The 23,153-nt window shown below is 39.5% G+C and overlaps 1 long non-coding RNA gene across 2 annotated transcripts in view; it reads right to left on the bottom strand.

The window, feature by feature from the left end:
* The window catches only part of LOC125460665 (uncharacterized), a 52,433-nt gene that overhangs the window by 11,192 nt on the left and 18,088 nt on the right, over positions 1 to 23,153 (bottom strand). The window contains exons 4-5 of one of the 2 annotated variants that reach the window (XR_007249308.2): positions 6,190 to 6,272; positions 6,007 to 6,105 (exon numbers count right to left, since the gene is read on the bottom strand). This is a non-coding gene — a long non-coding RNA (uncharacterized LOC125460665). Of the gene's footprint in view, positions 1 to 5,367; positions 6,106 to 6,189; positions 6,273 to 23,153 lie in introns of those variants that run through there. The other variant, XR_007249307.1, reaches the window with a different exon arrangement.

Below are 23,153 nucleotides of genomic sequence, written 5' to 3'. Positions count from 1 at the left end.
CATGAAATTGCAGTGATCTTATTATCTCTAAATCTGCTTCTGACATGCATTCCAGATAGTGTATTCCAAAGTTCAGCCTCACTCATATTTAATCTTACAGTGTTGCTCATATCTTTTCTGGATTTTTAAGAACGCCATCAAAATTGACTTGTCCACTTTGTAGAAGCCTTCATTGTATGTCTGGTTTGGTCATTTAAAGGTCCATAAAAATGAGTTTTGCAACATTGTCAGAACAAACTATGTTCAGATAAGAGATTCATTGCCTTTCAGTTAAGTGATGAAAATTGTTATGTCAATTTGCAGCTTTGTGCAGAATTTTTGATACTGCCTGGAGCTTTGAACAGGTATTCAAATTCCTTCCAACTCAAAATTCCTTCCAACTTATTTAGAGTTAATAAAAAGAGAAAATGCTGGAGAAACTCAGCAGTTTTGACAGCATGTGTGGACAGAGAAATAGAACGAAATGTTTCAAGTCTAATGTGACTCTTCTTCAGAAGACTCTATTAAGTGGAAGAGTCTTATTGGACTCAAAAACTTACCTCTGTTTCTCTCTCCACAGATGCTGTGCATTCTGCTGAGCTTCCTGCGCATTTTATTTTATTTAGGGATAATGTTGCTGTGAATTACACTTTCTGTAATGGTCACTGCTTTAGGTAGTCAGAGGCTATTGCTGGATGCCCATGCTGGTGCTGTTGAAGCCTTTTTGCTTCTTCCTGGTTTCAGCTCTCATGCCCTACACTCAAAGCATGGACGTAGCAGGAAGATGGTTGTAGATGTGAAAGAATGGAAGCAAACAGTGAAATAAAGACATTTTTACAGGCTTCTTCCAACTACAATGAACTTTTTCTGCACAAATTCTTCTGACCATTCCAGTTTGAAGTATTTAGCTTAAGTAGTAATGACATCTCTGCCTGGGAGTTTTACTTAAGGTTTGACTTCAGCATCTGCTACTTAAAGTCTGTTCCTGTTTCCAATTTCACAGAAGATGTCCTTTACTATCTGAGCTCTCCTAGATTTAAAAGAAATCTCACCAGGGCCTAATTGGTACATGCTGGAGTGATCCTCGGATAAAGGTACCGTTTATGAGGTTTGAGGCTTGCAAGTTTTGCAGTCAAAACTCAAAAACCAAGCTGCCAGCATTTTCTGAATGGTGCACTTAAAAATTAATAACCTTCAGAAACCAGCAGCTATCATCATGTTACTTTCACTTACTTGGACATAAATGTACCACTAGATTGAATGCATACATGGATAGGTGAAACAGTATTGATTAGATTTCTTGTTCAAAATTCAGACTAAGTATAGATATGGTAACTAGGAATCAATAACAATATACCATAGTTCTATCTCTACAGCTTCAGATTGCCCTCAAATCTGGGACCAAGACATCATATTTTTGTCAAACTATATAATAATTGCTGATACCTGAAGACACATTCCATTAATTGTGCATTCACATTATGTCAGGACAGAAATTAGGGTAAGAATGGATGGCTTCTAAATTTCCTAACTTTGTACTACCACATAATTCTTCATTGGTGGAAAGGAATAGTAACTGTGGGACCTTCCACAGCAATATCTCTAAAGCGATTTAATCAAGTTATGTTGCCTCCTTACTTCATTCTTGAATCATAGAATCTCTACAGCATGGAAGCAAGCCATTCAGCCCATCCAGTCCACACTATCCCTTCTAAGAACATCCTGCCCAGACACAACTCACCCCTGCATTTCTGATGGCTAATCCAGCTACCCTGCACATTATGGGCAATTTAGCATGGCTAATCCAACTATCTTGCAAATCTTTGGTCTGTGGGACGAAACCACAGCACTAGGAGAAAATCCACACAAACAAGGGAACAAAATGCAAACTCCACACAGACAGTCACCTCTGGGCAAGATTGACCTGGGTTTTTGGTGCTGTGAAGCAATAGTGCTAACTATTTAGCCACCGTGTCACTTAGTTTCTGTTAAAAGTAATAATGTGCACAGTGTGCTAGCTCTGTCATGTATATTTAAATTAGTGAACCTTGTGTTATCAGGTAAGCTTAGGTATGAACATTATTGGTGTGCACAGTGCCTGGATCAACAGCTTCCGATGCTGTGGTACCGTCTTAACAGAAGCAGCATCAAAATGAAAAGATAGGCACATCAGAAAATAGTGATTTGACATGAGGTGGCACAGTGACTCAGTGGTTAGCACTGCAGCTTCACAGCACCAGGGACCCATGTTCGATTCCAGCCTTGGGCGACTGTCTGGGTAGAGTTTGCACATTCTCCCTGTGTCTGTGTGGGTTTCCTCCAGGTGCTCCGGTTTCCTCCCACAGGCCAAAGATGTGTAATTGGATTGGTATGCTAAATTGCCCATAGTGTTCAGGGATGTGTATATTAGGAGGATGGGTCTGGGTGGGATGCTGTGAGGGTCAGTGTGGACTTGTTGGGCCGAAGGGCCTGTTTCCACATTGTAGGGATTCTATGATTAAATGATCTATGCATATTAAGCCAAAGACTATCACAAAAAACAATACCAGAGTCTTAAGCTACTAAAGGAAAAAAAAATAGAAGTTTGTGCAATGTTTTACAAAATGAACACACTGAAGATACATGGAGGAGGATCTATGGGACAGAACTTTAATTCAAGCAGCGATAGCGAGTTTTGAGAAGAGTTGTAGCTCAGGTTGAGGTTCTGGATGTGAGTTTGCTTGCTGAGCTGGAAGGTTAGTTTTCAGACATTTCGTCACCGTTCTAGGTAACATCATCAGTGAGCCTCCGACAAAGCTTCGTCGGAGGCTCACTGATGATGTTACCTAGAATGGTGACGAAACGTCTGAAAACTAACCTTCCAGCTCAGTGAGCAAACTCACATCAAGCAGCGATTCTCAACCTACATTTCAAAATTTTAAAATATGGTTAAGATTCACAGTTAGGTAATAGCAAACTTCAAAAGATTATAAATGGATTAAAAAAGTTTAGAGGTCCATGTGTGGATGTGTTAAAAAAATGCCCACATAATCTTAACTCACATCCCGTACCGTAACTTATAAAGTCCCATTGTACTTAATGGTACATCTGTGTATTGCAAAGAAAAAGCAGTGGGGCAATACAGGGTATATCTGCAGGAGAGGCTGTGGAGCACAGCAATTCCAGTTTAATTTTTTATATCATGGAATACATTATGTTCAGACCTGTTTTTTGAATGCTTTGATAAATGTATTTTGAAGCTATTCAGCTTTTGCAAGTTTTCTAGATTAGATTCATTAAAATTTTAGGCGGCTACTCTAGGTGTTTGCCTTTGCTGCTGATAGTATTTTCCTTCTGAAGACAAGAATCTGAACAATTGCTTTTGAAGGCTGAGGGGTGACCTTACTGAGGTTTATAAAATCATGAGGGGCATGGATAAGGTAAATAGACAAGGTCTTTTTCCTGGGGTGGGGGAGTTAAAAACTAGAGGGCATAGGTTTAAGTGATAGGGTAAAGATTTAAAAAGGACCTTAGGGGCAACTTTTTCACACAGAGGGTGGTGACGCTATGAAATGAGTTGCCAGAGGAAGTGGTGGAGGCTGGTACAGTTACAATATTTAAAAGGCATCTGGATGGATAAATGAATAGGAAGGAGTTAGAGGGATATGGGCCAAATACTGGCAAATGGGACTAAATTTATCTAGGATAACTGGTCGACATGGATGAGTTGGACTGAAAGGTCTGTTTCCATGCAGTACATCTCTATGACTCTTTTAAAGCAATTTTATGCACCTAATGGCACTGAGTCTAGATTGCTTACTCTAGAGTGATATACCAAAGTGTCCTTGAAAAATATGTTTGATGTCATAAACCTACTGGTGTAATGCATTATATATTGATATGTTGCTTAATATGCACATTGCAGTCTTCATTTTGAGCAAAACTGTCTGACCAACATGGTCCAATTAGACATAGTTTCAATTAGGTATCTTGCTTGCACCAGCTAGCACCATGCTTTTCAATATTTTAGACACTGACTCAAACCTATATTTAAAATGTGTTCCTTGTTGTTGGGATTAATACCTGTAACATGCAATATTGGGATAAATAATTCTGTGACTCTACTGCTGATGGATGACAGCAATTACAGCTCTGATACTGCTGCCCAGCTGCTGAGTTTTACCAATAGATAGTATGAAACCTTTGGAATTGTATGTACGGATTCTGGTGCAAGCAGTGGCATTCAAAAGGCCGTTGCAGGGTCTCAAACAAATGTGGGGCTGTTAAGCTCCATCAAGGTAACTGAGAAACCATTGTGCATTTTAATTCAACTGAAGCTAGTTACTATGGCAACTTTTAAACATATCTTTGATTACAGATATAAATATACACCAAGGATGAATTGCTTATGCAAAGCAAAGCTCTGAACAGTACTAACTTGTAATTGCCAAAAGCAGCAAAATGTAAGGTTCCTAATTTTGTAGGTTTGACAGAGCTGCAGAATACAATCCTCAAAATGCTGATTAAAATCCTATAGGAATCAAAGTATTTGATTGAATAAACTCATTGTCACTGTGAACAAGCCTTAGCAATTTTTATGCACCTAATGGCACTGAGTCTAGATTGCTTACTCTAGAGTGATATACCACAGTGTCCTTGAAAAATATGTTTGATGTCATAAACCTACTGGTTTTAAAAATGTATGAAATCAGGCAGAAAATGATTAAAAATTTGAATGATTAAAGATTCAAAAATAACTTGCTTTTTATATGTTGCCTTTAATGTACAAAGCCTTCCTGTGTTATAGCTAAGATGAATAATCATTAGGAATAAATATTGAGAAAAAATGAACGACAGAAATAAATGATGTATAGAAAGCAGAAATATTGTTGCCCCAGTGATTTAAAAACAGTTGTGATGTGATTCAGTAGACAGTATAACCAAAAGAAAGAATATAAAGCAAATAAAACAGAGCATATTTGTCAGTGAACATCACAGAAACCTCAGTTGAAGAAACCTAATCTGGGCAATAGTCAGTCACATTAATATCATCTGAACACTCCTTAAATGAAGACCAAGGAGTTGTACTGTCAGATGGTTTATGACTCACAGCAACCAGTGACGAATAAAATAGTTTCATAAAAATCTGCCAAATGAGCAAGATGAATTCCACAAAAGCATGTACAATATCTATGGTACTTACATTGATTGCTCAACTATCATTATAGCAAGAACAATTGGTGAATAAAAATCATCCTTTAATAAAGTCACAGTAAGATATAAAAACTACACAATGGCAATTAATGGAATGATAGATTATTTCAAAACTCAATGATTGTGTTGAAGTCATTGATCTGTTCCACTTTGTAAAGTGAATTTAATGGCCCCTCCCTGACCCAGGCATACTTGAAGATGAATGAGTGAACGGGTCTTGTAAAGTAAATGAATCTGCCCACCACCTTCCCACTACCGTGGACTTGTGTCCCATATTACTGAGGTGGTGGGGGGGGAAACATTGCATTGGGCAACCTGTCCACCCTTGGGCATCTCGAGGTCCTTAAGTGAACTAATCATAGCAGAAAAGGTGCGTATTTATTTTTAGCAAGGTTCCCTGTGTTCATCAGGGAATACCCAAAACAACCCCCTTCCATTCCTAAAGATTATACACATCCCTGGCCTTGGAACTCCTCCTTCTTTCTATTTGCTGCACTCGGGGGGGTCCACCACAGCCTGACTAAGATCCTCAGCTTATGTGAAGTCCAGTTTCATCATCTTTTTATTTTCCTGGGCTGCCTACAGTCCCAGCAATGGTCACTACTTAGTTCTGATACTGTTGGGATTACAGAGGTGCCAGCAGAGACAGAGGTCCCACTCTGGTCTAATTACAGATGGCCCAGTTTCTCACCATGGACTTTTCAATTAGCATCTCCTGGTAAAATCCATCGCCATGAGTAACATACACAGAGGACACAATCAACAGATGTACATGTTTTCTTTTTATTCTAACAATGCAATGATCACTTATGTGATCATAGAAAATGTGCTCACTTCAGTCTTGTTCCTCAATTTCATCAATGCACTGTTGGATGCTATCAACGCTGTTGTCTCTCATATTCACAATATCTTCTAAGTATTTATTGTCTTGTCCTTTGAAAAAAACAAGTGGAACAAATCATTGCAATCAGATATTGACAAGGCAATATGCTGGGTAAAATAATAAGAATGGGTTACCTGCTCAGTTCTGAACTCTCTTCAGTGATAGGCTCCTCAGCATAAAACAAACTGATGAATAGCAGAATGACATCTAGTGGTCCCTGTTGAAAAACACTTTTAAAATTCAACTTCTATACATTGTTTGAACACTTCAGTCCTGTTTAATCTAAAGAAAGAAAATCTTGAGCCTTCCTTTCAGGTGTTGTTTAAAATTTGACTTGTGTGGAAACTAAATTCCTTTAAGCAAACATAAAGTTACTATTTGTTCTAAAGTGAGCTAAAGTTATTCAAATTGCCACCACAAGGAGTGCAAATTAGCTTTAAACAATATAACCTGAGGATGTAGAGGTAAGCTAATGAATGGAGACGTGGAAACTCATTTGTTTCAGCAACGTATTGGTGTTGGTTTCACAGAAAAAGAGGAAAGAATATGGGCATTGAAAGTCAGTGTTGATTTTCAGGTCCAAGTCAGATGTCTAAACAATTTACTGTGCTCAATATTGACTGGAAGTGCATCACCTGTCATATGGTTAAATTCTGAAGCTGAAGTGTTCATCAGTCAGGTGTTAAGTTTTTCCATTTGCAAATCCTGAATGACCTTCCTTCCATCATAATGTCAGAAGTGGAGATGTTTACTGATGATTGTATAATGTTCATTCATAATTTCGGAGATGTTGAAGCAGTCCATGCCCATATGTACCAAAATCGAGGCTTGGATTGATAGGTGGCAAGTAACATTCATGCCACATAAGAGCCAAGAAAGATTATAACTATCTCCACTTGATGTTCAATGGCATTATCATCACTTAATGCCCCATAATCAATTAGATTAGATTAGATTAGATTCCCTACAGTGTGGAAACAGGCCCTTCGGCCCAACAAGTCCACACTGCCCCTTGAAGCATCCCACCCAGACCTGTCCCCCTATAGCCCACACACCCCTAAACACAATGGGCAATTTAGCATGGCCAATCCACCTAACCTGCACATCTTTGGACTGTGGGAGGAAACCAGAGCACCTGGAGGAAACTCACGCAGACACGGGGAGAATGTGCAAACTCCACAGAGACAGTTGCCCAAGGCTGGAATTGAAGCCGGGTCCCTGGTGCTGTGAGGCTGCAGTGCTAACCACTGAGTCACCGTGCTGCCCCTAAACCACCGTGCCGCCCCATTCATAGTCAGCAACCTGGAAAGTACCACTGACCACAAACTAGACTAACCATATTAATTCCAAGACTACAAGAGCAGATCAGAGGCTAAGAATTTTGCAGCGAATAATTCACTTCCCAACCTCCTAAAGCCTATCTACTACCTGCAAAGCACTTCAGCCAGAAGCTGAAAAACTTTTCCATTCCCCTTGATGATTGCAGCTTCAATAACACAGAAGAAGCTCGGCATTATCTAGGAGAAAGTAATCCACTCAAAAGGCAGCTCATTTATTACCTCAACAATCGATCCTTCCAGCATGAGTGCACAGTAGCAGCAGTAAATGCCATATATGAGATGCACCGCAGCAACACCAGGATGGATACTTTAACAGTGCCTTCCAAAATTGGGATCTCTGCTACCTAGAAGGATAAGTGCAGCAGACATATGAGAACACTAACCCCTCCAAGTTCCACTCCAAGTTACGCAAAATCGTGACTTGGAAATATATCACTGTACCTTCACTGTCGCTGGATCAAAATCTTCGAATTCCCTTTCTAACAGAACTATGAGTTTGGTTATGCTCCTATAACTGGCCATCAGATTTTCAAGGGCGATTATGGAGATGGACATTATTTGGTGACCCCGCCAGCAATGCTCACATTTTATTAATGAATAAGCAAAGAGGACTCCAATTAACACGTGTACCAGACCTATATCCAAAACTGGGCATCTTTGAATACAGGCCTGCTCTGTTCAGGGTGCCCAATTTTGTGTAGTGGTCTAATACAGGTATTATCTGTCTTTATATTCCCATGGAAGCACTGCAGCAAATCATTTAAAAAATCTGCTGAAGGATGTCCCTCCTACCTCCACTGCAGTGCTCAAGGGTATGGCAGGCTCCCATTCGATGTTTCTCTTCTGTTCTCTTCTTCTAATATCACCTTCCCTTCTGATTATTTACTGTCTCTTTCAGGATCTAGCTGAGGGTCACTGGTAAAAATGCAATGGCTCAAGATTAGAGTCCTCCCGTTGGTGAGTTACCCTAAAATCTCATCAGACCTCAATTAAGTAAACATTGAGGTCTGATACTGGTGTGCCCCTGGCCTACATGTTCTGAGGGATCATTCCCAGGTCATGAAATAACTTCTAGGTAATGAACTATTTGCCATAGTAACAGTATGGTGGCTATTTTGGCCAAAAGCTGAAGGCAAACTGAAAGTAAGTGAAGAAGGTGCAAATTAGCACATATTCTCGCCATGCTGTGTGAACTCAAAGTCATTACAAATATATTGATGACCCTTGAGGCTTCCCTCTGGATGATCAATGGTCTATACTGTAAAGCTGAAAACATCATTCTTTTAAGACCTTCCTTTTCACTAGGAGGCTTCAGGCCAATATACATTCACCAATATGCTCTGAAAATTCTGCTCACATTTTAACAGCTGAGACAAATTTTGTGAATTCACTGGAGATAATCCATTACATTTTACAACTATCAACAATATTCTAAATAAAACAACCTACACCAGTCTGGAAAAGTCAATCTATCCATCTCTTCATGTTAACAGATCTTTTAAAACAAATTTGAATCTGGATCTTTGCCAAAATGTGATCAATTCTTGCTTCAGCTGTATCTTATCCAGGTAGCAGGTTTAGTTGAAATTCTTCACTTAGCTTTTGAGATATACAGTTTACAGACAAACAGTGCTGAAAACATTACCTCTTTCCACTTTCAGAGGTAATGAATACAGTTACTAACAATAACAACAAAAACCAATAGCCTGTTTGACACTCTGAATTTCGTGCCCAATTTTGGTCCTAATTGACTAATACTATAGTTGCCTGGAGATCATAAACCAGAAAGCTGTAGGTTTCGCACTCAAGTACTGATTGATGCAATTTTAATGAAGCTGAATATATGATTCCTATCACTTACTTTCAATGAAAGTGTGAAGTGGTGTAGGTAGTACACAGAAAGACATTGCAAGATGTGTCAGGGAATGATCAAGAGAGCACATAGGTTCACGGTTGCAGCAGTCCTGGTGGAGAAGACCCACAAGAGGATCCTGATTTTGACTGCCCAACTGGCTCTCTGACCGTGTCAGAGCCTCTGGACTGGTACTGGAAACTGCCCTTAACTTACTGTGTTAGGATCCTCTGAGTGATAGTTATCCCCCTTGATCTGACTGAAGCCTGCTGACAACCATGACAAGCTTCCTGCCTTTTATCTGCACTAAATGGCATGATAAGACATAATTAATATGAACCTGGTAGCTCTGGGTGAGAGGGCAAAGCAGAAAGGCAAAATGGTGCAAGGCAAAGCAACCAGGTAGGCTTAATGAGTGTGAGTAATAAGCTCTCAGATGCAGCATGGGCTGCATTCCATTGACTGTTGTCGGTGCAGTCCAGGGTGCAGCACTGAAGGGTGTAAGCGTCCTGTAAGTGGATCAGAAATGAATCGTGAGGGTTTTTAGAGGTTGGCACTTTGGATGCCTGTGTCCAGGGATGCTAGTTTCTTGTGGCCAGTGCCCATGAGACCGTCCTGAGATGTTATTGCCTTGTATTTAATGTGGAGGTTCTTTGGAGCAAGCAACAAGCTGAAGTTGCCAGGTAGCTGATCTCCATGTTGAGATTTCTCAACATCTAACTTGAACGGAGCATTTGATAAATTGGGAAGCTGGGTATTAATGAAATGATTGTGCCTTTAATTTATTAAATACAGTTCGGACTAGTCCTGTAACATGGATAGATTTACTTATGAGCCCCTAGCTGTCTCTATTTCTACACACCGTTTAAAAATGCTGAATCATTTAGTTTACATGATTGCTTCTCATATTATCCTTTGAAAATGCATGATTTTACTCCTCCTGCTGTCCTGTCTGCATATATGTTCCAAAAATCTGCAACTAACCTCCTCATTGCCTGATGCATTTTTGAGTCATACGCAGAGTTTTAAATGAAACCCCTTTATATCCAAGTTCAAATTATGAATATTTATCAAAAAGAGCATTTCTAGTTCTATTACAAAGCTATCTGATAAAATGTCAGGTTGTTAACTGCAAAGAGTTTGGAAATGACACACACATACTGATTAACATTCCCAATCATGCATGTTTTTGGGATATTTAAACTCCAACAATGACAGATAGTAATTATGACTGCAGTGAATGTATAATATCTAATAAGGAACTCTCTCAATGTTAATTAACACAGAAGATGTTCAAAGTTCTTTTCACATCATTAGAAATGGACCATGAGGGAACAATTAGCTTATTTCTTCCTGAGCTTTTTAAAAAGAATCTCCATCCCAAACCATTTCAAAAAATCTATTTAAAAAACGTTGTTACCAATCCACGATTCCATATTGTTCTGTTGAACTCTTAATAAGTGTTACCATCCTTTTTCTTTTAACTCTCCCATCTTTCCCTCTGCCTCATTCTGCTTCTCAAATGGAAGCTGCAAAATTATCTGAAGTAGATTCAAAATAAAACGGTAGAAAAAGAAACAAGGAAAAGGCAGAAGTAAAGAGAATAACGAGAAATATCCAAAATGCAAGAATTAAATGGAAGAGAGATAGACTCACTGGAGGAGGAGGTAGGAAAACAGTACTGAAGATAGACAAGAGGGGAGGTACAGAAGTAATGTATGTAGCAGAAAACAGAAATACACTTTTTGAAGAGTTCCCACTATTTGCATTCTCAGCCAAAGGATTAAATGGATGTTAAGCTGAAAAAAAGAGTATAATTGAATTATATTGTTTTGGTCCAAATTTATTGTCGAAGTATTTTAATTAGATTGAATTGTAATTGTAAATGTGATTGAAAATCAATGCTCAGTCTTCATTCTCCCTTTACTCTCCAATGTCTTTGGATGTCTCAAATCCATACCTGGTGTCACAAAATTACTTAGGTGAATCCTTCCAATTGAGTTTCTGCTGTTTCCACAGTCCTCAAACATGTATTTTTGGAATCACATATTATACCTTATATGACATTGACAAAGCTCAACTATCTCTACTCCCACTTGACATGCCTGCAGCATTTGACATGGTTAATTTCACATTCTCCTTCAATGTCTCTGCTCTGTCAGCCAGCAGGATGAGACTGTATTCTTTGGGTTCAATTCTCATTAATTCAGTCATAACCACAATATCAACTGCAATAGATTCCCTTTCTGCTCTAACGCTGTTACCCTTGACAATGCCCAAGGATCTATGCTCAGCCTCACTATTTCCTAGCACCAAGCTGTCCCTTAGCAAAATTGGTTGAAGACACAGTATCAGTTTTCATATGCAGATTGATGTTTTGGAGTTGTACTGCACGACCATCTCTTTCAATACTAAATCATTAACCAGCTTGTCTAACATCTAGCACTAAAGCAGAAATTTTCTCTGTTAAATATTGAGAAGACAAAATGATTGTCTTTCATTCCTTAGCTGTAGACTCAATCCTTCTACCAGGCAGCCATCTGAGGTTGTACCAGACTTTTGGAAAATTCAACATCATACCTGACCTGGAAACGTGTTTCCAATTGTATAAGCATGTCATCTGTAAAACTGCTTATTTCTAGATCTGTAGCATTACTAACTCCACGCATGCCTCAACTCATCTACTGCTGAAGCTGTCATTAGTACCTTTGTTGATTTCAGACTTCATTATTCAAATACACCCCTGGTCACTCATTTTCTACTCTCTGTAAACTTGATGCCATTCAAAATCCTGCTGCCCACATCCTAAATTGCAAGTTCGACTCACTGAGTACTGAGTAATTATTGATCCATATTGGTTCCTGGTTTTAAAAAAAAAGTCGTAAAATGATCAGAGACAGCAAAAACTGCAGATGCTGGAGTCAGAGATAATTCACTATGGAGCTAGAGAGGCACAACAGGCCAGGCAACAATTCAAAGTCATGTGACTTCAGATGTCCCATTTTCATGTTTGGTTTATAATGATTTTTTTTGTGAAGCACCTCAAGATATTTTATTGTATTAAGACTCTGAAATGTTGGTAGTGTCAGTAGCATTGTGCCAAAGTTTGCTGGGCCTCTGGGTGGGTGAGCCACTGTGTAAGCTGACTCTGGTCACAACTATGCTGTAGTAGCTTGACAATGTTTTTAATGAGATTGTTTGGATCAGATAGATACGTAGAGCCTGAAAATACCAGGGCAGGACATAAGGTTGATTGACCACTTTGTCTCATGTGTTGATGAGTTAAAAGATGAAAATTTATTGTTTTACTTGTTTTTAGTATAATTTCCTTAACAGTCTAGCTGGTGTTGAGTTGTCACATAGTTGGAATGTGTTTGGGTAGGGGATTTTTCAGGTCAAATGGCTTTGCATAGATTTCTTTGCTGGTGTTTAGTGAGAAGAATAACATTTGTACATAATGTGATAGTAAAAATAAATAGAAAATAGTCAGCAATAGAAAGAAAAGGAAATTAAACATGCAACCACTAAGTAGATACAATATGATGAATGTGGATAACACATTATATACATACGAAAAATAAGAAATATTACATATATTGTGTGCACAACACTCTCAATTGAATCATTAGTATTTTTAGAGCTACAGTATCATTTGTTGTTGGATTCAGTGATACGGTCTGATATGTGTTGATACTTTCTACTTTTGTTCAATTAACACAAAAGATTTTTCCTGTCTCATAGAAAGTGGCTTTGAATTTCTAATCCTATTCATTATTATTAGCTCACTGTGGATCAACTTACATTTCTCAATGCTAGGTTCCATTTGTGATTCTTATGCTTAGCTGATAATTCATGATTGATATCCTTGAATTTCTTTTCTTCAATTTTGACTACCCTGCTTTAACATGCACTCTTGTATTATCTGTAAAATCCAAAATTATTTAATATAAAGATCATTTCAAAATATCAAAAATCATGTGGAGACCCAGTCCTCTACTGGCAAGAGCTGGAAAACTGGAATCACTGTCATTTTTATGACTCACTACTTAAGGAATTTATCCAATCAACTTGTTATTACTATTATTTGGCTTCTACAATTACTTTTCCCACAAATAAATCTGTTATCAGACATCTTCAGAAAGTTATGCTGTAGAAAACATGACACTTTCCACAAGCCAACAATTATGTCCCATGTCCAAGAAATTTCAATTTGTCTGTTAGACATGTTAGATTAATAGGAAAAGTAATGATTGACTTAATTTAGTTATAATCACTCATTTAAAATACAATCTAATATATTATTCTGCTTAACAGTAGCCAATGCAGATTTGGTACCCTTCCATTTGACACTGCTTAGCTTCACTTGATTAAAAAACTGCATCATAGGATTTTTTTGAACAGAGTGAAGACAATACACTAATAGAGTTACAGAAGCAAGGCTGAGGGCCCTGTTTAGCTTATATGTAGCTTGGATCTATACTTCTAAAGGTGAATAAGCGGAGTCTATTAAGTCTTGTTAAGAAATCATAACTATGGCTGTGCTTCTGCACTGCTGTTATTTCAATTTGTTAGAAGTAATGGAATTGACTTAAGGTAACCTTAGTATTAGGGTTAATATTGTAAAGATTGCAATTGTATAACACTTTAGACTTTCATCACTCAATAATATTGAAGAATATTTCACTCTTTTTACTTCAAGGACAACAATTTGTTAATATATTTTGCATTTGTAATAGTACTTTGTGATCTTCTGTATTAGGTGTGTATGGTTTTGAACTTATTAGGATTTTTTTTACACTAAATCTTGTAGTTTTTGTGGAAAATAACAGTAATTAAAATTATTCAAGATATTCAAACACAATGAGGGGAAAAAACATAATTTGACAGATGTCTGTGAGTACAGCAAATGGTCAGGGATAACTAAGTGTCTGGTTCAACAGGAACTTCCTTGTTAAGTGAGAATTAATACATTAGCTGAAGAATATCAAAGATTGGGCCCTGCCTGCACATGGTTCCTTTTTCCCTAAAAGAGGTGTAAAGAATATTTTAATAAGCAGACCATAGTGAGGAGGAGGGATAACTAAGGAACCAGTTGGGAGATGGTGGAAGATGACATCAGTCTTATTAAGTCTGCTTAGGAGCTTATTAGTGATTAATCACACATCATTTAATCAATTAGTCATAAGCTTCACTTAACCTTGGCTAATGAAAGAAAGACTGCACCAGACAGTTTCCTATTGCCTTATTGGTTAAAGTCTCAAATGAACATATTAAAATAGGGATTTGAGTTTAAATTGTAAAAGAGAACTTGCACATAGCACCTAACTTCATCAATCTCCCTTGGTTTGGATTTATTGACATTGATTTTAATGTTCTTGACTTACTTATTTATCATATTTATTTTCTCATTGCTCTCAATTATGTTCTTCTTGTGACCACTGAGTCTGAAGCAGGCTGTTATCACAATTAATATTCTGTTCTAATCTGAGGTACACTTTAGATCCAATAATTTTAGCACTGCAACAATAAAGTAACTTCTGCATCAATAATATTGCCCATCTTGGCCAAGGCTGTTGGGTGTTGATTCTCTTAGCGATGTATTTATCACATCCAGAGTTGATAATTTTAAATGCTGTGTTCTTCTTTCTGGCTTCCTATGTTACACAAACATTAGCATGTTCAAATCTTTTCTGCCCGTATTGTGTTCTGTACTGATCTGCTTGTTTAATCCATTTAACTTCAATGGTATCCATTGGTACTCTAGCACCTCTAAATTAAAATTCTGGTGATTGTATTTAAATCACTACTCCATTCTACAAGGGAACATTTTACTTGTGTAAAGAAGAACAACTTGCATTTATACATTGCCTTGAATTTAGAAAAGTGTCCCAAGAGAATACTGGCTGGGTGGGGCATTTTGGTTTGCACTACTGTCTCACAGCACTAGGGCCTGGGTTTGATTCTTCCCTTGGGCAACTGTCTGTGTAGAGTTTGCATGTTCTCCCCATGTCTGTGTGGGTTTCCTCTGGGTGCTCCAGTTTCCTCCCATAATCCAAAGATGTGCACATTAGGTGAATTGGCCATGCTGAATTGCTCCATAGTGGCCAGAGATGTGCAGGCTAGTTGGGTTAGCCATGAGAAATGCAGGGTTACAGAAAATGGTGTGTGGGCCTGGGTCAGGTTGGAATGCTCTTCAGAGGGTTGGTGTGGACTTGATGGGCCAAATGCCATCTACCTGCACTGTAGGTTTTCTATTATTCTATCACTTGCTTGAAAAGTTAGGCTTTGAGAAGGCTTTCAGTTTTAGAGAAGGAAGGGAGGCAGGAGAAAGTATAGTTTCAGAAAATTGTACCAAAATATTTGAATGCTCTCGCAACTAGAGTGGAATGAAAGGAAGGAGAGAGCATAAAAGCTCTGTTAGAGAGCTAAAGGGTGTGGGAGGCTATGGAGAATTGGAGGGTGTGGGAGGGTATGGAGGATTGGAAGAGGTGGGAGCAATGATACAGAAGGGTAAGATTGTGGCTGTTGCTCACTCTACCCATTGTGAATTTTCAATATTCTTTCTGGACATATTAACGTTAATTTGCATTTAATGTTGTAAATAGATTCTGGCAGCTATAGCTCGCTGTTTGCTTCTCTCAGCCATTATCCTACTATGTATGCAGCTTGATGATTTGGCATGTTCCATTGCCACTATCTTCTTTACACGGTCTATGCAGGTCAGCTTCAGAAAGCCACTAGCAGCAACACATCAACATGGTAGTTCTTGGGTCAATTTACACACCGCTTCAGCCCTTTAACACTGGACCTGAGAGCTCAGAAACTAACAACTTACGTACCTCTGCCACCATTACTCTGTGCACAAGGACACACATCTTGTGTTCCAGCCCTAGATTCATCTTATGGCTCTTCGCTTGGTTTGTTAAGACTCAGTCATTTTGCACTAAGCTGAAAGTTGTCCTTCTCTGTGGTTGGCAGTGTTTTTTTTTAAGTGGGAGAAGTCACAGTTGGAACAATGAACAAGCAAGGGGATAGATTTTTTTAAAAAGCTTTTTAGGGAAAGTGGTATCACCGGCCAGCATTTATTCCCCATCCCTAATTGCCCTTGAAGGGGGTTGTGAGCTCTCTTCTTTAACCACTTCAGTCTATTTAGTGTAGGTAGACCACAATGCTTTTAGGATGGGAGTCACAGGACTTTGACTCGGTGACAGTGAAGGAATACTTATATAATTCTGTGTCAGGATGTGATTTGCCTGGAGCTGAAATTGTGGGTGATATTATTTCCATGTATCTGCTGCCTTTGTCCTTCTTTATGGTAGTAGTTAGAGGTTTTGAAGATGTTGTCCAAGGGGCCTTGTACTTTCTTCCTGTAGATAGTATACACCGCTGCTACTCTTTGTAGTTTGTAAAGGAGTGAATGCTTACAATGTCATGCTATGCAAGTTGGCTGCTTTATCCTGAACGGTGTCAACCTTCCAGAGTGTTGTAGCAGCTGCACCCGTCCAGACAAGAGGGTAGTATTCTATCACAGTCCTGACCTGTGCCTTGTAGATGGTGGACAGGCTTTGGGGAGTTAGGAAGTGAGTTATTTGCTGCAGGATTCCTTGCCTCTGACTTGCCGTTGCAGTCCTTGTGAATATATACAGCTGATCCAGTTGTTTCTGGTCATGGTATCTCCCAAGATGCTGATAGTTGGGGAATCAGTGATGGTAACACCATTGAGCTCCAAGGGATTGTGGTTAGATTCTTTCTTGTTGGTTGTGATAATTGCCTGGCACCTTTGTGGTGTAAATGTTATTTGTGCTTTTTCAGCCCAAGCCTGGATATTGACCAGTCTTGCAACAACTGGAAATTGACTGCTTTGATATGAGGAGTCATGAAAGGTGCTGAAAATTGTGCAATCGTCAGTGAACATCCTCACTACTGCCCTTCTGATTGAGGGGAGGTCATTTGTAAAGCAGCTGAAGATGGGTGGACCTAGGAGCTCCTGTGGTGATCAGCAGCAACCTCCTTATGTGCCAGGCTTGCCTCCAGCAAGTGGAAAGTTTTTCCTTGATTCCCACAGAATGCAGTTTAGCTAGGAATCATTGACTCATTCAAATGCAGCCTTGATGCCAATACAGTCATTGTCACTTCATCCCTGGCGTTCAGATATTTTGCTCATGTTTGAACCAGGTCTGTAACTAGGCAGGGAACTGATAGCTCCAAGCCAATCCATACTGCATGTCAGTGAGCAGGCTATCACTAACAAAAACAAAGTTGCTGGAAAAGCTTAGCATGTCTATTAGCGTCTGTGAAGGAAAAAAACAGAGTTAACATTCTGGGTCCGGTGACCCTCAGAACTCAAGGCTAACACTAAGCAAGTGCTGCTTGATAGCACTGATGACCCCTTCCATCACTTTATTGATGATCAAAGGTAGACTGGTAGGGAGATACTTGGCTGAGTTTGATTTGTTCTGCCAATGAAACTGTGTTGGTTGCAATCAGAGGGAGAAATAGCAACATGCAATGGCAGTCCAGTGGGGTTTGATGAAGTTAATGGCAGAGAATGGTCTGATCAGCTGTACTGAATAGTGCAGAAGTTTGAGGAGGGTCACAGCCACAGTATGCCACCTTGGCCAGGGCAGTTTTGGTGATATATAGAGAATAGCAGCTAATCTGAAGAGATTCAATTTTTCAATATTGGAAAATGTATGAAGAGTTGGGATTCAACAGCATGTTTGAGGAACATAGAAATGAAGTGGAGATTGGAGAGGAATGAATATTTCAACTCTTTGCTGGCTTTAAGTATCCAAGATGAGATAAATGCTAATGGATGTAAAATTGCAAAACAAAATTACAACTAAATGGGCACTCTCACTGTGATTGGATGAAAATTAGACAGAAAAAAAGAAATATCACATCAAAACAGTAGACTCTGGTCCTTTGAGGTTTCAAGTGAGACATATTATTAGAGAGCAACATTGGACTAGGCTTTCCAAAAGGCATTTTAATGGCAACTTTAATACATTTCAAAAAAATAGATTGACAATGTTGAAAGAAAAGCACCAATTAAAAAATCTGGATGATTGGTAACTGGACCCAGAAGTACTGATAGATATATTTGCTGGAAACAAATTTTCAGTAATCATTAAAAAGCCACTAAACTTTCCACTGTTAACAGAAAACTTCCTTTCCTTTGTCTTTGAAGACCAACCAAAAATCATGCTGTTGATATATTTAGCAGTTGTTTGATTAAATTATTCATGTTAACATCTTTTCGTAAACTATTTTTACATAACTGTCAACTGTTAAAAGCACGATGCTGAAGACTTCACATTTTTTCTTCTCTCAACATTTCTAATTTACTGCATACATCAGTCTACATTTGCCTGTGTCGCATCTGTTCAGATGATGCTACCTTTCAAAACAGCACTGCTGACATGGCTTCCTTCTTCTCTAACTGTGGTTTCCCATCCACTGTGGTTAACAGGGCCCTTAACCACATCTGAACTATCACTCGTGCTTCTGCCCTAGCCCCTTCCCATCACTCACAACAGCACGATCAGGTCCTCCCTTGTTCTCACTTTTCATCCCACCAGCCTTCACAATCAAAGGATCATTCTCTGCCATTTTAGACAACTCTAACAGAATGCCACCAGCAAACACACCTTCCCTTCACTTCCCCTGTCTGCAATTTGCAGGAATCAGTCCCTCCAGGACATACTAGCCTATTCCACAACCACCAAAACCACCCCACCTTTCCACAGCACCTTCCCACGTAACTGTAGAAGGTGCAACACCTGCCCCTTCACCTCGTCCCTGCTCACCACCAAGGGCATAAACACTTGCCAGGTGAAGCAGCATGTCACCTGCACCTCCTCCAAGCATGTGTATTGTATTCGCTACACTCAACGTGGCCTACCATACATTGGAGGAACCAAATGCAGCCTCGTAGAAAACGTCCGCTCTGTGTGCAAGCAGCACCCTGACCTTCCCATAGCTGGTCATTTTAACACAGTGTTCAGCTCGCATGCCCATCTGTCTGTCCTTGACATGCTGCAGTGTTCCGGCGAATCACAAAGCAAAATGGAGGAACGTCTCATCTTCAGATTATGATGTGGAGGAGCCAGTGTTGGACTGGGGTAGGAAAGGTCAGAAGTCACACCACACTAGGTTATAGTCCAATGGGTTTATTTGGAGCGCTGTTTCTTTGTCAGGTGACTTGGTGTCCTGTGACTTCTGACCATCTTCAAACTAGGCACTTTACAGTCTTCTGGACTTAATATTGAGTTCAACTCCTTCAAATCGTGAACCAGCTCCCATTTCTTACTTTACTTGTTACATTCTCTGTCACCATGTCCTCTCCCCACTACCCCCATCCCAGTGGGACTGTCTGATTTTTCAAGTCTGGCAGTTAGACACACCATTGTTCTGCCATTCTCACACGCTGATCATTTCTGAACTATCAACATCTCTTCTCCACCAGCATGCTACACCCAACACCCCCGTACCATCCTCCTCCAACAACTGCATAAATGCTGTCCCCACCACACTTAACTTCAGCTCTGATGAAGAGTCATCTAGACTTGAAATGTTAGCTTGCTGTATCTCCATGGGTGCTGTATGACCCACTGCGATCTCCAGCATTTGTTGTTTTCAGTACAGATTCCAGCATCCGCATTAATTTGTCCCTACTCAGGATGGATTTTCATCTGTCTGTGTCAGAATTGAGGCAGGAGAATTTAAGAGTGGTGGGTTAAACCTGAATGTGATTCACACCACCATTCCTGTTGTATGGAATTTTTGCGACCCCAGGAAGGCATTATGGGTAGTGAGTCTGGTTGTTGCAATCCCACCTTTACCTACTCCATTGCATGGATGGGCATTTAGACCCTTACTATATTTCCATGGATTGAGGCCATTTTTGTCAGAAATCATAAACATTGGCACAACATTGTCTGGAGTCACGAATGTTTTGACAGGTAAGTTCCACATGTCTTATCAGTCTCAAATATCATTATTAGATGAAGCCTGATAATTGAAGTATGTTTCTAATGCAGTAATTGATCATGGGGGTCTGTCCTTTAATGGCCAGTGAACATTACATTTACCAGCCCTGGGTAAGTAAGTGCTCTTTTGCCCTCAATCATATTGGGATTCAGCCAATAATGTCATATTTGGACTCTCTGTCTTGATTTTCACCTTGATTGAAAGTTCTAACATCTATTGAACCTTTGAAATGATTGCACAGATGCCTGACCTTTTGTCTGTTTGAAATAGTTAGACAAATGCCTGGCTTCTTTTTTACCTGAAAGGCCATCTATGAGCATTTGCAAAATGAACAGCTGGCCACCCGTTCATTCAACTTGAAAGGCACCACTGCATTGAGCTCTGGAGGATCAGTTCCGCAATGGATTCTCATTCTGAATGCTTGACTACGCAGCAAGTATGACTGATAACCTTAACTCAGATGTGGTTCTTTACACTGTAGCGAATGGGATTGTGAGCTTTATCTGTAGATTTAGGAACATTTTGAAAAGGTTTCTGAATAGCTGTTTGTTTGTTTATCCTGATAGCTTTATGAACAATTGAATTATGTGATTTGTTTTCAAGAGGATGTTTTAATGGATGTGTTCAACATTTTCAGGAGCTCCTAAGCAGTTTTGTTTTTTCTCAAGTGGAGTTTGAATGAAGAATGGTTTATTTATTCATTTCAAGGACATTTCAAATATTTTCTATTAAGACATGGCTCACACATTCTGTCCATAGTGAATGGGACGAGTCTACCTGAAGGGGACAAGGGAGATATAAAGGGTTTTGGGAGACATTAGGAAGTATGATGTGTGAATGGAAATCAAATGAAAGAGGGAATGAGGGAGAAGAAGAACGAGTGGTGAGGAATTGGGTGCCGCATCTTCTTTATAGAGGTGAGTTGATGTTCCAATGTATGGAGGTGGATCTTCCAGCCGACCCACCTTGGCACCCTGCCACTGCTATTTGAGTCTGTTGGACCCAACTCCGCCTGCACTAATTCCCACAAATGAAAGTTGTAATGGGCAGGCATTGATAGGCAGGAGGTAGAACTGTAATGTTGGGAAATGGCTTAAGTTATGTTTCCTGCCTTGAGGATGAAAATCCAGGCCATTAAGTTAGATTTGCACTTGCTGTACCTGGAGTGGTCAGCATCAGGATAGGATGCAAGTTATTGGAAAGAAAGTGGAGCAAATGTTATGGGAATGTAATCCTCCAGGCTGATCTTACTCTCTACATGTCCAAATAAATATTTCATATCAAAACAGCAAAAGAGAAACTTACTATTAAAACTGTGGCAATGGGTTTGGCGTTCAAAATTAATGAAAATCAGCTGCAGTTATGTTGTTATACCATTAGCCATAATGTATTAAACTGCTTGTAATTAACATTAATATTGTTTAGTTTCAGGTAATGAAGTCAAGAAACACTGATGTCTTACAATCACCAGCAGGCTAGAAACAATAAATCTAGTAGAATAATGTTGCTCTATATTAATTAGTTGTAAATGCATTTGGAATTATAACTTCAAGATTTGGGTTCTTCATGATGGAACAAATGTTTTTTGCTAACTATTCTTGTTCATCTCCCTTCTGCCAAATTGCATTTGCACAACTCCCGCTGTCCTTACCCTTTCCTCAATCCACAAACACACTCTTCATCCCACACCCTTCTGTTCACAGACACTAGCTAATTTTTTTGTTTTTATTGGCTAAGTGTAAGTTAAAATTTTGCAGTGTTTTTTTCACTGCAAGACCTAGTTACATTTCTCACTATCTTACCAAACTCACCTGATTAACTGCCTATCTCACCCCTATTGTGTCCTCTTTGTCCAATTCTAGCCCGATCTTACCATGTGCTGTTTCCAGAAGAACTCTGCAGTCAGCAGATATCTACCAATATATCAACATCCCTTGGGCCAGTGGTATATTGAAAAAAAACACTGTGCACCCAGGCAAGTGTTGGAAATCTAGTGTTGCCCCTCAGTGACTACAACGCCACAGTAGACACAAAACCATGCTGCCCACAGCACATAGCTGGCATGGCCAAGAGTTCTTCATACATACAACTCCATTCTCTCACCTTAATCTCCATGTTACCACCAGGTCACAAAGTCTTTCTGTCCTAGTAACATCCCACCTGAGTCACTGCTACTCTGTCCCCAGTATCTACAGTAGGCCCTGAGATTGTCATTGTCATTGTCCAGTAGGGGAACATCACATACAGGCAAACCATCAGAGTATCCCAAACGTGAGCATTTATTGACAGCCAGCAAAAGGAATAGAAAAACATTTGGTGGAGGCAGCAGTTTGCTCCCACAGTGTGAACAAAATGCTGGTGTTATGACCAATGACTATTTTACATTCTATGATGATCTTCTGCACATCACTTTCATCTACTGGAACAGGATGTCAGTTGGGCCCTGTCTGGCTTGTAGCCCCTGATGCAGTTGAGCTCTGTTATTCACAACAGCTCCTTCCTCATCATCTTCCTCCTCTGAAGATTGTTTCCATTCTCCAAGTTCCTAAAAATATATCACATCGCCTGGTTGCCCATTCCAATTGTGTCGTTAACAGCATGCCAGGATGGTGCGGCACTGTCTGTCCAGACTATACTGGAGCCACCATGCCCCCTACACCCTGCCTTTTGAATGACATCAAAAGGGGAGCACCTGCTGCACTCTGCACCCCTTCCAATATCAGATCCAAATCTGTTATTCAACTATTCACTGCATTCATGATAGTCCATTGTTGCAATTTCTTGAAGTGATGTTCCCCCTTCTTCCACAACACCTTTAGAGGCTTTGTCATGATTTGACACTTTGGCCATCATTCCCTTCCTTTAAAGTTATTGCTGCTAATGTTTGCATCACTGAGAAGGCAATGTTAAATTT

Source organism: Stegostoma tigrinum, chromosome 18 (genome assembly GCF_030684315.1).
Source record: "Stegostoma tigrinum isolate sSteTig4 chromosome 18, sSteTig4.hap1, whole genome shotgun sequence".
Classification (NCBI taxonomy): domain Eukaryota; kingdom Metazoa; phylum Chordata; class Chondrichthyes; order Orectolobiformes; family Stegostomatidae; genus Stegostoma; species Stegostoma tigrinum.
This window is presented reverse-complemented; position numbering and strand designations above follow the sequence as displayed.